At 39.5% G+C, this 12563-nt stretch overlaps 1 protein-coding gene across 2 annotated transcripts in view; it reads left to right on the top strand.

The window, feature by feature from the left end:
- Positions 1–11939: 11939 nt before the first annotated feature.
- The window catches only part of PRDM2 (PR/SET domain 2), a 57854-nt gene continuing 57230 nt past the window's right edge, over positions 11940–12563 (top strand). For both annotated transcript variants that reach the window (XM_074161796.1, XM_074161798.1), the window contains exon 1: positions 11940–12026. The gene's annotated coding sequence lies outside the window, so the exon portion shown is untranslated. The remainder of the gene's footprint in view (positions 12027–12563) is intronic.

The following is a 12563-nucleotide window of genomic DNA, read 5'->3' as shown; positions in this document are numbered from 1 at the left end:
CGCATGTAAACTCCTGTGAAAGCAGGAAGATTACAGTTTTTTCTAATTGTGGCAACATAAAAGAATAGTAATTTCTGTTACTCTAGATACAACAATTTCTTGTCTGTACTGGAAACTACCCTGTAAGATGCACTTGACGTCTGACCAAATGCATACCATATGGAATTATGAATTATTCAGCCATTGTAGGGAAGAGCACAGATGTCACCAGTTTCTTCTGCACCAGCTCAGTTGCTGCTAACTTGCAAATACCATAAAATGAGAAAAACATTCTTGTGTCTGTTCTGAATACCGGTTAAGCCAGAAGTAACAAGACCCCATTTGAAAAATGCATAGCATTAGAGTAGACAACCTTTTTGGGAAAGTTCTGAGTTTTCCTGGATCACGTACAGAACACAGTTGCACAGCCTGCATTCTGCTCAAGTAAACTGCGCTTTGCTTCCACTACAGAATCTCTCACTGAGAGTCATTTTAACTTCATATACCAACTAAGTGTTCTGGTCTTAACTGTGCCCTTATATTCTGCCCTCTAGTTTAAGGAAAGTTTTATTAATCTTAGGTGAAATCAACTCCTAACCAAATGGCCCATGCTCCACTTACACATTATTTGCAGGACTTCCAGCACAGGAGACTCAGTATTAAATATTATGCTGTACTAAATCTGAACCTGAAAAAATGTGAAGACATGAATTTCCTTCTGATTATCAGCTGGAGTACAGGATACAGCTAAAGAAAGCAAGGGCTCTAAAAAATCAGACCTCCATTATTCTGACAGTATGAAAAAACAGCAACTGCTGCTACATCGATACATTGAATATTCTGATGATTCATATCACCAGGCTGTCTAGAAATCTCAAGTGTACAACATTCCATTCAGCTTCAAGCAAACCTCAAGAAAAAATGGCTTCTTCATGAAAAGCTTTGTCATATTTGTTATGTATTTCTGTTCTACCAAAGAATTCTGAATTTAATTCCCGTTTGTAACTTCACAATACAAACATTCTAGAAGTATAGACTAAAAATCTGTCCAGGTCTATGTTCCATTTGCAAACGGCTGCAGTGTTCATAGAGAGCTTTCATTGACTTGTATTACCTAACTTCCCGTTACTAGTTCAAGACTTCAAAGGTAGTTTGAATACAAGCTACATGTTTTTTGGTAGAATTTATGTGGAAGATGGGATCTTTGCTGCTTCACAAGAAGTCAAACAGCACATTGTCCTAGGGCAAATAGTTCTGTAAGCTGAAATGAATGATCAGTTTACACGCGTGCAGAATCAAGGCCCAAGGTCAGGAGACTTCCTATGAATGAAAACACATCAGGAAACAACAGCTTCGTACTTTCACCAGCTGGCCAGGTTTGGGTTTTATTCACAGGCAACAACATTCAATATATCAACACTTGCTTTTAAGTTAAGGTCCTTACTCCTGATCACATTCATTCCTTTATAGTTAGTAACAGTAATGTTCCCTTTTGCAGCTTGGCTTTGAGTCATGAATGTGGCTCTCCCTGACAGACAAGCAGGCACCAGGTTTCCTGTGAGAATGCCAGATGTCACTAAAAAATATCATAAACATAGTTGTCCCCTTGTATTTGTGTCTGAGAGGAAGATATACAGCAGTAGCATACTATGAAAGCAATGACTTGGTGCATCAATATTTATAATACTTCTAGGCATCGGTACAGAAATTCTTACAAGAATTCATCCAGGGCATGTTTTTACTATGAGAACAGAAAATTTCAGAAGAATGAATTCAATAAAACTAGCAATAATTAAGCATGAACCAGAAGAATTATGAAGATCTCAAGTTACTCCTATAAATTGGAAAAGTGTTTATTTAAAGTCAAATAAAATTAAAACATGCAGCAATTGCTTTTAAATGTAATTATTCACTATCTTAAGAGCACCTGCAGTATGCTATTGCAAGTATCTTAACCACATATTATTTCATTAAAAATTAAGTACAACCTGCACATTAACACTTTTTGTAAAGTTCTTAAACTCAAAAGTGCTGATATATCATCCACATGAGGATGGCAAGTACTACCTCCAGTTCAGGAGAGTACGATACACAGATGAAGTGACTTGCCAAGGGTTAGAACCGCAGGTAAGGGAAAAGCCACAATCTCTAAACCAGTAATCTTTAAACACTGGTCCTGTCACAGCTTCAGATGAGTTCAAATGAAGTGATGTTCCATTACGTTTTGTGATAATATGATTCTTAATATTCTTTAATACAAGGTGGCAACAAAGGATATAGGGGAAAAAAAGCAGCTAACTGAACCCACCGAGAACTCTCAGGTCAGAAGCGTGCTCTGATTGTTTTTGATGAAAAACCATTCCATCTAAAAAGAATTTCTCCTCCACCCTCTGAAGTTATGCAGTGTAGATGCTATTGAACCGCTGCAATTTAAAGCTTAGGTCATAACTGGCCTACATCATGCTGGAAGACATTGTTATACCTATTTATACTCAGCTACTCAACTAGATGAAATATCAGATTAGCCATACCCATCCTTTTCCAGACAGCTTTTTTAAGCTAAAGTATTTATCAGACTGAAGTTCTTGGCATCTAGGCTTTGTTAGACAACTAATGGATACTAGAAGGTAACAGTGGATATGGAACTTGACACTAGGTGCCATAACGAGAAGTCTGAATTAGTGCTTTGTACATTTTTCACAGCTGCAGCACAGAGGCATTTATGTATAAATAAACCCAGCACTGCACTAGCCATGTGTCTTTGTCCAGGCCTTGTGGATTTAGGCATTATCCCAAACCCACAGCTCCCCCTGCTCTGCAACAAACAGTTGCACTGCAACAAAGATCCCCATTCAATTACATAGCTTGTTAGGCTCTTCCAGGCTGGAGAAGTCAGATTTTCAGACCCTGGTAAATGCTAAATTGGCAAGTGTCTTAGCAGGCAAGGAGTGCTGCACATTCCATGCATTTTCAAGGTTGTGGTCTGTTTCCAGAAAACAGTTGGCAAGGATGATTGATTTTGAGAGTTGAAAACCAAAACCAAACTGTGCCATCCACAGAAAAAAAATCACTAGAAAATGGAAAGAGTAAGGAGAGAACTGCAAAACATTGTCTTTACTAAAATTTGATTTCATTAACGTTTCCAGATTGAGCTAAAATGAAACAATGGACTTGCCCATCGATGGGGGCCATTTCAGATGTTAAGACCCATCAGTATTCAGATAAACATGCATTAAGGGAAAACATTCTTAAAAATGTTTTGTTCTGACACATCAGAAGTTTGTCTCAAAAAAATCATTTGTCCAGGGTCAGGAATAGAGGGGCTCCAGGGCATCAGTCTGATCTTTTTCTTGTCTGTATTTCAGATTATCATAGAATCAAATCATAGTTTTAAAAGTGTTCTCTGAGGTCTCACAGCACAAATACAAGGCTAAGGAACCACTCAATTCACCCTGGGCTGTTTTGGCTGTATTAGTGTTCTGCTGCATAGAAATACATAGTCTTTATTTTTATGTGCAATCAGGACCCCATGAATTACCAAACATTAAGCCTTGAAGTTCACTTAAATGCACTTGGATATAGATGAGCTTTTCTTTCCACAATTCCCTTAAAACTTCCTGAAATAGTTTCTTCAAATGATAAAGGCGGCACTCCCTTACATTAAACCATTGCAAGTTTTATCCAAGTTGAAATAAAGAAACAAGTTTTACTGATAAAGGAATGCTCACTGGGACAGAAGGGTAGGGAAGAGTTGTTCTTCAAAGCACTCAAAGTCAGACCCTCTCTCTACAGCAAGTCTGTTGACTCAGTAAGTGTACACATACAGATTCTCCCAAAAAGAGTAATTTGATTTCAAGCTTACTTTTTCCTTAACGGTCTAGAAAAATCAAAGGACATACCTCGAATCAAACTAATTTAGTTTAATGATAACATGCTTTTTCACTAATTTTTCCTGCAATAAGACTGCTATCTGGTAACAACTTACAGGCAATACTGACCAGCAACTGAGTTAAATCATTGACTAGAAGTGGATGAACCTAAAGCCTTATTAAAACATCTCTTCCTCCCCTCTCGAATGACTAAACATTTTCTAACAAGGCAATTTTAAATGTTCTGATGTTTGTCTTAGGAAATTAGTACTGTATGTCTCATTTGAGGTGGGAAGCAAATCCATTTCCTGCTTTTATCAACCATGTTATCCTCAAACAACATATTCCTTTAGACTCCTGTGGATACTTTGCCTCATGACATTTTTGATTCATCCTGTACAGGAAACAGGGAAGGAATTAGCAGGTTCAGCAGGTGTACTCAAGGGAAAAGAGATGGTAATGTCAGTTCTTCCTCATTTCCTATCTACCGTGTTGCAAAAAAACACTGGAGTTGAATTAGCAGTAATAACTGAGCATAACATCACACATGCTCCTTCCCTCTCGAAGGAATGTCCTCTCCTGTGCACTTAGCACTGATGCAATTTGCTGAGAAATAAGGGACAACCTTTTGCAGAACTGTCTGTGTTTTCCTGCCTATACCCATACAAACTCTTTATACAAGGAGAATTAAGAAAATAACAACTTCTCACAACCTAGACATAGCTTTAGAAATTGGTGTTACAAGAGATTTTGACCCAAACCACAGCCCTTAAGGGTAAGTTGTATAACATAATACAGCTCACATTTTTAATGGACAGCCTTTGCTTTATTAGTAAAGTAGTGAAAGAATTTGCATACTTTAAGTTGCTGCATAAAGTTACCTCTGTGATTCAGAGCTGGACTTAGCCTGAGGAAAATACTCCTGGCACTAAGATCTATGTCTTTTAGGAGACAAAATATTAATGAGACTACAAAAACATATATTGCTATTAACCACAACTCACAGGGAGGCAAACCTTGCCATCTGTTCATTTAAACCTAGAAATGCTGAACTTAAGAAATGTTTAACTCAATTACGAAGTTACCCCTTAACTTAAAAACAGTTTTCCTGATGGATTTTTCTAGCTCATTTTGTCATGATTAATTAGCTTACTTCCACAATAAGCACGCTTGATTGACTGACTGGAAAGTAATAGAAGTATCTGAGAAGGTAAAGCATACTTGCATTTCATGCAGAACGCTGAGCAAGAACCACAAAAATGACTTAAGATTTGATACACATGACAAGAAGCAATATATAAAGAAATACACAAGCAGAACACTAAAAAGAAAGACTCCTCACTGCAGGCTAATAACGCAGATGTACCATGACTGAGTGCACACTCAGTAAACTGTACCCTAGCACCAGCTAGTGGTAAGAATTACTGAAAGCATTTTTACAACAAAAATGAACATGTTCATAATATAAAAGCTTCTGATTATTATATATTGCCTTCTAGCCACCAAGCCTATTTTTAAAATGCTTCCAAAAAAACCCAAAGTTACATATCAGTTTCACAGAGCGTGCCTACACCATTTATGCAGCCCCTCAAGTGTTTTTGATTGATCCAGTTGCTAGAAGCAGCAGAAGCGCAGAGAACCAGATGCTCTCTCCATACTCAGTGCTATTTCATCCTCAGAGGCAGCTTGTCACTTCGCAAGTAGCAGGTAGCCAAAACAGGAGTTAAACACTATTCTTACAACGCTTTCCCTTCCAACATCTTTTCTCAACATAAATATTTCTTGTGTTTCAGTAAGTTTGAGTGATTAATTCAGCTAAGAAACTTGTGGTCATGCATTTTCTGGACCCAATCTTGTAGTGTTTGAATCAGTTTACAGAGGCAGTCCTAAAACATCTGCTCTACTTTGCAATGGTTACCATCCAATGTCAGTTGATAAATTTATCTAAATTTAAATGCACCTTATCTTTATCCCTGTGTCACTATTGGCGTAATTAACTCAGATGAATTTTAGCTAGCTCATAGGCTCATTACTCAGGTAATGGCTACTAAGTCCTACATAACTTACCTGACGGACTGAAGACCTCAGCAGCTGTCAAGTTCTGGAGAGGGCAATGTTCAAGTGAAGGATGTCTATTCAGTCTTGGACAGAAGTCATCTGTTCTGTAAAATGGAGAAAATAAAGTCTTAGATTCCACAGCCTGTGATCAAGAGGTAGTGAACTGACTTCCCTGACTTGACGCTGTTACCCTGCCCCATCAGATATCCTGGTTACATTTTGATCAAGTCAGTTATATGGGAATTGTGGGAAGGACTCTTGGAGCATACACATGGAAGCCAAATATCTAAGACTAACTAGGTATGACCATATCATCAGTTCCATGAAGTGGCCTTGAAAAGAAACCTCTCCATAGCTATAGGAAAAGAAGAACTTGTTGGCCAGCAGATGAGGAACTTTTGTACAGTATAACAGGCAAGCAACGAACAGACAAGAATGACAAGCAAACCGTGAAACATGTGCGAGTAGTGCAAAACTCCACTGATAGGTTTGGATACTGCTTCAAGTTGTGAAAAATTAGATTTTTAGAATAAAACCTGCTACCGGTGCATACCGGTGATGACCTGGGCTGTACAAAGCAGAAATAAAAATAAGGACTGTGAAGGACCTTGAGGCTAAGTTAGAAAGGATCACCTAAACCAGAAGGAAGTGAAAGAAGCAGGAATAGTTAAGTGCTTGAGTTTTAAGTCTCATTCCCCGGACATTTCAAGCCCAAGTTGTCGAAATATCTTTGTTTTATCTGTCAAAAATGCTCTTTTAGGAAAAAGGTAATATTACTTAAATTCAGAGCTACTAAGTAACCAGTAACCCTGGCAGTTCAACTGTATCAGTCTTTCCCAGAGAATTTATTAGTTTAAGCCATAACATGCAGCACAATGACTCCCACATTTAGAACAACAAACTAGAATCACACAGAAAGTTTTGATAATAGAGACCTTGTTCCAATTAACAGGAGAAGAACTGGCCATATTGATATCACTTGGATCTAGCTAGTTTAAAGGCTACTTTAGACTCTCTGATGAGAAAAACCTTTTCTAGAAATATTTTTTCCTGCCATGGCTCACTAAGGCTTCTACACACAAGAAGTTCCATCTCTAACCACATAAGAGTCACTTTTTCAGTCACCCTGAACATATTCAGTCAGACATCCAGATTTACAAAAAAGTTTTTGCTGATATTTGTCTCTACTGTGTGCTGATATTATGTGCCTCTGTGCTTACACACATCCAGGTAACCTGAAAGTCTAATTCATAATTTTAGAGAGCACAATAGCAGCAGTATTGATATTTTCAGCATACAAAAAATTTAAGTGTTCAGAACTTTAATCAACTAAAGATTTGTAGGTTTCTCTGACCACCAGAAATAGTGTAAATTGAAACGTAAATCCACTGGAAAGCCACCAGGTGGTATATATTCTCAATGTAAATGCAGGGAAAATAAAGACAACTTGTACACACATAGCCAGATCTACCTAAATTTCAAGCACAAATAAGTGACTACACGACATTATCAACCAAAGCAAAAACTTCCAGGCAAGGAAAATTGAGAAATCTATCTGGCAACAAACAGGAGCAAGAGAGGAACAAAAACCAGCACAGATTATGCCAAAACTAGACAGCTTGTTCCTGTTCAGTGTGACTGAATGATGGGATCTGGAAAAAATGTATTAACAGTCACAGATGTGCCCTGATACAAGTGAAGAATACTAAAGGGAAGTGACTGAGGTATAGAACAGGAGTGTTTGAGACAAGGTTGATGTTGAAAACTGTATTTTTATTGTAACAATGGATATTTCTTTTATGTTCCCCTCACAATTACCCAGAATCTGTCACCTGCCTTTTTAATACTGCCGGTCTGTTAGCCTCACTGGTTTTGGATACCTCTGAAAACAAGGAGCAATTGGCCTGCTATAGCATTTCTGACTCTGAGATGGCAGCATGTTGCAGAAGGCTTCATAGGGACATTTATAATTTAAATGAGCAGCTTGAGAGCCCTAGGATTAATACATGGAGGACTTCTACATCAACAGTGACATGCTAAAATATTTATAAATAATGTGAGTTTCTGCCATTTAATGACTCTAAACTATAAATATTAATCCCAGGCCAGAAATAAACCAGTATTTTGTTCCTCCACATCCTTTTTCATCTTTTGCAAATAACCGTACAATGACACTCCTAAACTACAAATCCCTTTATCCACATAAGAAACTCTCTTTGTGTCAGGACTTTGGTTATCGCAGTTGAGATAAATGCTAGTTATTTCCAGAAAGAAATGTAGTTTTGAACTTTGACAAAGATTCTGTCCTGTTGGAGCCTACCATAGCTTTAAAAACATATTGTCCATACTACACAGATCGTCAGATCATTCCTCCATCGAAGGAAACTCCTCGAGGTTAAGAGCCCTCCTTTGTTAGGTGAGTGATTGCACATTTTTGGTCATTGGCCATAAACCTGAAGAATTCTTAAGTCGGTTGTGTAGTATTGACTCTTGAAAAACATTCTGAACCTGTGGATTGTTAATGTTTGTCAGAGTCTCAAAGTGGCTTTGGTTAGAGTAAGACCTAGTTTGATTTTGTTACCATCTCTAAAAGAAAGGGCATTAAATACCAGTGTCTTTCAGGTCCACGTTTCACTTTTGAAAGCTATGTATAAAGTGAATCACAGCAGCACCGAAAAGCATAAATGATTTGGAACTTAGATAATGAACAAGGAAACAGGGAAAAACATATTTGATTGCAGGATTATGGGTCTCACTATGTAAGTAGCATATGGAAAAAGATTGTACTGAAGGTACAGAGGTATTTTGCTCACACTCAGGGCATGCAGACTAAATATATAGAACCTGGTTAAGTGACTAGGTGGAAAACAATAGTGTCTATTAACACTTGAGCAAAGCATGTCTGCTTAGATCAAGAGTGATGGGATAAAGCAAACATATACAGGCTGGGAAACTATCAGTGAGGCCCCCTTCTCCAAATCTTGAAGTCTGCTTTCACAGATAAAGCGAAATTTTGTGGTTTGTGGATACCACATTACTGCCTATTCCCCTGTCTCAAAAGACATTACTGTGATGCAGGGGATGGGTTGTGGGCAGACAGACTCAGTGCAGTATTTTGGAAGCTTTTGATAAGATTTCTAGCAGATAGAAGCACCCTACCTCATTCCTCTCACTTTTCTTTCATGCTTTATCTTTCTTCATATTACCTCTGTCACTCTGAATTTTGGAAAGAAAAAGAATCTGCTGTAAGACATAAATAGAAACACTATACTATGCTGTACTAAAGGAGAACCTTTTACTACATATATACCAATGATGCTTACAATTTAAAAGGAAGTTTCTTGGTCAGAAGCGATTCTTTTAATGCACTGAGTATCCTTTTATTCTTCAAAAGGTCTTGGGGGATGTTTCAAACAAAAAATTGCAACTATTAAGACTAGAAGAGACTGTGTACCCATTTGTATAAGAATGGACACAAACAGGGTACAGGTACAACAGCACGTTTACTACCAAACAGCTGAACCAGATGAGCAAAAAGCTTAGCAATACCTATGAGAGGGCCAGGACAACATGAGAGAAATTTTTTCCACTATTTGCAGTCATACACATAATATGCTTATGACAGCTACATTTCATACAGATATTAAAAGAATATTTCTGTTTTCTAACCTGAAAATTTTGACTGAAAAAAATGAACTAATGCTTCTTTAAAACACCTCCAAGTGTGAGTTCCTTAGTTTGTAACAAACATAAATCAACCTAAAAACCTATCCTGACTTAGAGCAATTAGAAAACTCTTCAACATTTAAATTCTTTGTTTTTACTTACTTTCTTATAACATAGTTAAAGGCTTAAGAACCAAGAAACTTAAAAATAAAAGTTGGAGTAATATAATTAACCTTAGCATTCAAAATTCTTGTAGCATCTATAACACGAACCCTCCAAGAAACTGTGAATTTTAAAAAGAACTTTTTCTAAAGTATTAGCTTTTATTATCATAAAATTATAACCTTGCATTACCAACAGCCTAAATTACCTCAGCCTAAAATTACTATGGCCTGCCATCATGACTTTTAAAGGGACATCCTCCAATCAGTAGCAGGGTGAGTCTTCAGATTGAGCCTCTGAAGAGCCAGTATAGCCTTAAGCAGGAAGGAACAGAGAAGTAGCATCAGTACTTGATCAAAAGCCTTTACGTCTTTCAGCCTTAAATGAGTGAGTAAGCATTAATCCCGTAGTAATTAAGTTATAAAACCAAAATAAAATTAATAAACTCAAAGAAAGTGTAAGAAGTATTGATGTGTTGTAGTTAGTGCTATAAGTTTTTTGGTTAGCTTGTTGATACCTACCCTGCCTTGTTTACAGTCTCAGTATCTCTAGAATACGGAGGAAAAAAGTTAAAGAAGGTGGTAATAGGCTAATTTATCTTTTAAAAAGGGTGTGTGTTGAGCTCTTTTGGAAACTTTTTCTAGAGCTATAAATGTTAAGTAGAGTGAAGTTATAATTTGTATTATTTGTGATAATTTTGGGAAACCTTATACTTAATCTTGAAGTCAGGTTTGTACTCTAGCTGGTATGGAATGTATTTTGTTCTGTTTTCGTTGTTTCTAGGTGTAAGGCTTTAACATATCAAATTGGAGTCTTGGTTTTCCTTAAAATAACCCCCAAACTCACACAGCTATAATTAGTCTACTTACTTATAAAATTAAATGCTAGTGTAGTAGAAGCAAATATTAAATATATTAAGTAGAATTAAATTAATCTAGCCTAATAAGCAAAAGTAGTTTAAACATATTTATATGAAGATTCCTTACTACTAAAATTAGAGGTTTCAAAACTGGTTTTGGTATACTTAAGCAACATTTTAAGATACAAAAACATCCCGCATATCCCAGGTGGGAAGATCACTGTGTCCTGTTACTTTTCAGTCTGCTGTTGCTTGGTGAAGTTAAGCATTACCACAGACATTCAAATTCTCTGGTTTCAGAATGTGCGTTTTCCTTGTGCTTGAAAGGTTATCTTTGTCTGTTGGGAATATGGTGGATCATTTGGAATTCAGTTTGGCAAGAGCAGAGATTTGCTTGGCTCCACGGAACGGGATTCCTCCGTCCTGGTACTGTATTGTGTGTCCAGGCTTATGACAGTTTTAATGTTACTCCTTGATGTACATGCACAATGAATGTGAAAACAAAATAATCCAAGAAATGTGAAACATTCCTATACTTTAGATGCCTAATCTAGAACTGTATTAATGCCTCCCATCTTCCATGGCATGGTTTAAATCAGGAGGTTTTCCTCTGGAAAAATGGCAATTTTTAGCATTTCCATGTAAAAAAATAGTCCTAGCCCAGGTGGATTACATCTCTTTGACAGTATTATATGAATACAAAATTCCAGCGAGAGAGAAAATTATTTTGCTCTTCAAATTAAAGGAAGGGAGACACTGCTGTGCCCTGCAATACCAACGCAAACACCTCCCAGGAGGTGACTACGGGGTCTTTCCTCTCAGGTACTTGCTCAGAATTGGAAAGTTGAGGAAAAAATTTATTTATGCGGGGTAACACAATGCATGTGCAGCAAAAATGGGTCTCAGCCTGTCAGAGGCTGAGGTCCTCAGGGGTGAGGATCTTCCCACACATCACCTGTAGCGAGTCAAATAATTTCCCCTCAGCCACTGTTTTGTTTTCTCCATTTTCAGTCAGAGGCGCGAAAACCACCTCCCTGCGGAGCTGCATTACTACGAAAAGAAGAAAACCAGACCAAAACAAATAAACCACCCAGAAATAGGGAAAGAGAACCTGCTCTTCTCCACAGCCCATTGTCTTGGATGAGGGGTGGTGGCTGGAGGCCGCGGTGCGGGGGCCGGCTCCGGCAGGTGGGATGAGCTGAGGAGGTCCCGGGGACGCACCGGGGGGTAACACGGCTGAGGGGAGGCTGGGGGCTGCGGGCGGGGGCGGCCCCCGCTCTGGAGGGGGGGGTCCCGCGGCGGCGGGACCTCCCCGCTGGCCTCCCCCCAACGTCACTTCCGAGGCCGCAGACAAAATGGCGCCCGGATGGTGCCGGAGCTGAGGCCGCTCCGCGCCGCTCCGAGCCGGGCCGCAGGCGGCGGCAGCGGCGCAGGTGAGAGGGAGGCGGCGGGGCCCGCCGAGCTGCCCGGAGGGCGGGACGGGGCGTGTGGGGGCGGTGGGCAGAGCCGGGGGCGCGGCTGGGAGGGGACCGCGGCGGCGGCGGCCCGGCCCGGGGAGGTGGAGCCGGGCCCGGAGGAAGGTGGCAACCGTGGCCGCAGGGTGGGCGAGCGGGCAGCGGCTGCAGGTGCGAGGTGGGAGTCCTGGCCCTGAGGAGAGAGCCTTATGGAGAGAGGGGGCGCGGGGAGTGGAGGCAGGGGCGAGGGAGGAGGGTGGCGGCAGAGGTCCTTTGGAAGAGGAGGCTTCATCCCCTGGGCTGCTTTTTGAGGTTTTTTCCTAGAAAATGCTGGGTCGGAGGTGTCAGCTGGCGAAGCAGAGCTCTATAGCCACTGCTGGCCTGACGTTGTGAGACAACTGTTGCCTTCTAAACAGTTTGTAATACCCTGTCTTCAAAAGTTTTGGCAATTTGCACGCCTTAAAGCTTGCCGCAGATCAAGTGTCTGCCAGGCTTGGAGAAATTAGTGTCAGAATT

The sequence above is a fragment of the Numenius arquata genome, chromosome 20 (genome assembly GCF_964106895.1).
Source record: "Numenius arquata chromosome 20, bNumArq3.hap1.1, whole genome shotgun sequence".
NCBI lineage: Eukaryota > Metazoa > Chordata > Aves > Charadriiformes > Scolopacidae > Numenius > Numenius arquata.
The sequence above is the reverse complement of the archived record's forward strand: the minus strand, read 5'-3'. Positions and strand labels throughout refer to the sequence as shown.